General features: G+C 36.6%; 1 non-coding gene across 1 annotated transcript; it reads left to right on the top strand.

Moving 5' to 3' along the window:
• Positions 1-1,715: 1,715 nt before the first annotated feature.
• On the top strand, positions 1,716-1,834 carry LOC130038019 (5S ribosomal RNA). Its single transcript, XR_008794578.1, has one exon. It is a non-coding gene; the product is annotated as a 5S ribosomal RNA (ribosomal RNA).
• The last annotated feature ends 1,758 nt before the right edge of the window (positions 1,835-3,592 follow it).

The following is a 3,592-nucleotide window of genomic DNA, read 5'->3' as shown; positions in this document are numbered from 1 at the left end:
CAGGTAAAATACAAATATACACACATGCACACACTTAGCTATAGGTCTCATTGTATGTATCAGTATATGTGCAAATGAAGAGAAATGAGCACAAATATGCTTTATACATGCTCACCATATCCTCACATTTATAACTAATGATACAATGGAAATAAGATTTAAGTTCTACCGAAGCATATGGAAAATTGGAGATGTTTAGAAGTCAAATATTTCTCATATGTGTTTCAGATTTCTCTTGCCAGAAAGAGAGAGTGATATCATTCACCAACTACTCAGCTCATCTCACCCTTTATTCCTGTTTTCTGCTCAGAGTTCACCTGACTACAAAGAAAACTCTAATGACAATGGCAAGGTTTTATCTGACCAGACTTTTACTAAATGTCAACACTCAAATTCTATCATTCTACATGGTTATCCCAAACAGATTACTCCTTCATATAGTCTAAAATTATAAATATATTTTACTTGCCCTAGACATTTTAAATGATCTAGTTTTCTTCGATGTCTTTTATAAAATAAAATATACCAAACTTTTAAGCTCAGTACTAGGATGGTAATTCTAGTAATAAGTGAATAATCTCATTTTCTTGATTGGTTTAAGCTAGATAAGATTTATGCTGTAAGTGATTCTTTTAAAACACTTCTAATTTAAAACACTAATCATAAATTAGAACTCATTCTCAACAAGACACACTGATACTCCTCATGCTGTGAATTGAATTCCCCTGGTATTAGAAAATGTAATCAATCTCTTATTGTCTTATTAGATCCCAATATTTTTACTCATTCAATTCAAAATAAACGTCAATTGGAAAATGGAGAAAGAACAACAAAATAAAGTACAGAGAAGAATTTTAGCTAGTATGGCATGTTGAAATAACTCGAAGTAACTGGAAATTCCATCTAAGGAATTAATCTCTATTCAAAGATTTCTGTGACACTGTTTTATATGGCAGGTATCCTGACAGCTTAAAGAAAAGTGCTACTTTAATGGAAGATGATAATGGTAAGCTCTGAGTAAACAACGGTTTTATCCAGGTTAAATTCTTTTGGCTTCCAAAGCATGTCAATAATGTTTTAACTGAAGTTTTATACATACGGTTTCTGTATATTTTTCTCAAGGCTGCTATAGCAACTATCACCAACTATGTGGCCTAACCAACAGAAATGTATGTATCATTTCATAGCTCTGGATGACAGAAACCAAGGTACTTCCAGGACTTGTCCATTATGGGCACTTAGAAGAAGAATCTGTTTCACAGCTCTCTTCAGGCTTCTTGTAACTTCTGGGATTGCATTTCTAGGCTTATGACTCATGACTACCCTCTGTTCCTACCTACAAATACATTCTCCCTTGTGTCTATGAGCCTTCTTCTTGTCTTTTTAAAATAATGTTATTCAAGTACCATGATTTGCAAATTTATTTATAGTTGAATTTTAGATATACAATATATTCACCCAATCTCACCACTAGTATCAATTTCTGTGTTTCCAGAGTCCTTGTACACCACACCCCCAGTCTACCACTTTGATAAGCACATTTTTAAATTTGTCTTACAATTACATCAGTCATATTGGATTTAGGGTTCACACTATTCCATTAAGTTTTTCTCTTAAATTACATCCTCAAAACCTATTTTGAACTAAAGTAACATTCTGAGCTTGTGAGTGAACACATACAGTAGTGTGATTGGACCCCATACCATTTTTTCGTGGTCTACGGCCATACCACCCTGAACACACCCGATCTCGTCTGATCTCGGAAGCTAAGCAGGGTTGGGCCTGATTAGTACTTGGATGGGAGACCGCCTGGGAATACCGGGTGCTGTAGGCCTTTTGTGGGGTCGTGGGGCATTTGCTTCTTTACTTTGGCTGGAGCGATAGCACAGTGGTAGGGCGTTTGCCTTGCATGCAGCCAACATGGCCGACCTGAGTTCGATTCCTCCGCCCCTCTTGGAGAGCCCGGCAAGCTACCGAGAGTATCTCGCCCGCACGGCAGAGCCTGGCAAGCCGCCCGTGATGTATTCAATATGCCAAACACAGTAACAACAAAGTCTCCAATGGAAACGTTACTGGGCCCGCTTGAGCAAATCGATGAACAACGGGAGGGCCTTTACCTTTACCTTTACCATTTTTTCTTGGAAAAAATGAAGACAACTGGCCCCAATATATGCAGAGATTTACAATGTAATGGTATCTGTTTTGATTCATTCAGTATATCATTTAGTTCAAAACAAAACGTCTTTTGTGTAACTAGAAAGACCTCTCCACAGTGGTCTTTTTTTTTTTAACTTTAACTCTGTCTGCTGACCAGAATTCTACTTTCTACCAGACTGATGATTGTTTTCCATATTATATATCCCGTTTCCATTGTCTCTTATTTCTCTGGGCATTAACAGGAGAAAATGGCAAACAGGAGAAAGACTTTTAACTTACTGCCTAACAAGAGAGAGGCTCTTTCTCAAAAGGGACATTAAGTTGTTGAGAATCAGTAAGCATCCACCATTTTCCATTTTCACCAGGAAGTATCTGAACAATAAATGATGGTATAAAGTATTGTACTGAATATACAGAAAGAACTGGATTTATTTTTTATCAAATTTACATATGAGACTTTCAAGAATAAAATTAGAATAGGAAAAATGTTGAATAAATTGCTAGAAAATATAGTACCAACAATGACTCAGTTTACTATTTTAGTTAAGTAAGCATTTACCGAACAACTTTCAAGGATCAATCCTAGGAATTTGAAGACTTGACATGACATCTTAGGAGTTTCAGTGCACTTATCCTAACCCACATATAAAATATGCTAGTATTAAATCACTTCATATCACAATTTCATTCTCAAAATTATCTTTCACTTTCCAGTGTTGAATGTATCATGGATTATATCTGAATTAATAAGCAAATAAACATTGTGACAACTATCATTACTTTTCTGAGAACAAATTATATTCCAGATACTATAGTTTGTATCTGCACATATGCCTCAGAGATCTGGACCCTACAAAAATAGGAGGAGGAATGGAAAGATCTATGCTTGGAGGTTTCACTCACATGAGAGAAGGAACCTGGAGTTCTGACCTCTGTCGATGATCAAGAATCAGGGACACTGTCTCGTTTGACAAGGTATGGATGGGTCAGACACATAATGCAATTTAGAGATGACCGCTAGACTACAGCTGTTACCGACTGGATTCCATGGGACATCAAAAGGACGCGTGGCTGCCCACCTATGATATGTTAGACTTATTCCTCAAAACTCTGAATAAAGGGTTTGAGCCTCTTCATGTTCCTGGAGCAAGCAGAAGCTATTGGGCTACATTAGCACTCGACAGGGACTGGTAGAAACGTTACTGGTGCTCGCTCGAGCAAATCGAAGGTTAACGGGATGACAAGTGATACACGTGACAAATGAAAGTTTGCATCTAACATAGATTATAACATCAACCTATACAGCAAAATTTATTATCTCAGTTTTGTGAATGAAGAAATTTAGGTTTATAGTGGCAAATATAATTAATCAAAGCCCAAGAAGCTCTATTTAACAAACTCCCTCTCCTATTTCATCTTGGCCATAAACATAAGA

The sequence above is a fragment of the Sorex fumeus genome, unplaced genomic scaffold (genome assembly GCF_029834395.1).
Source record: "Sorex fumeus unplaced genomic scaffold, SorFum_2.1 ptg000006l, whole genome shotgun sequence".
Lineage (NCBI taxonomy): Eukaryota > Metazoa > Chordata > Mammalia > Eulipotyphla > Soricidae > Sorex > Sorex fumeus.
This window is presented reverse-complemented; position numbering and strand designations above follow the sequence as displayed.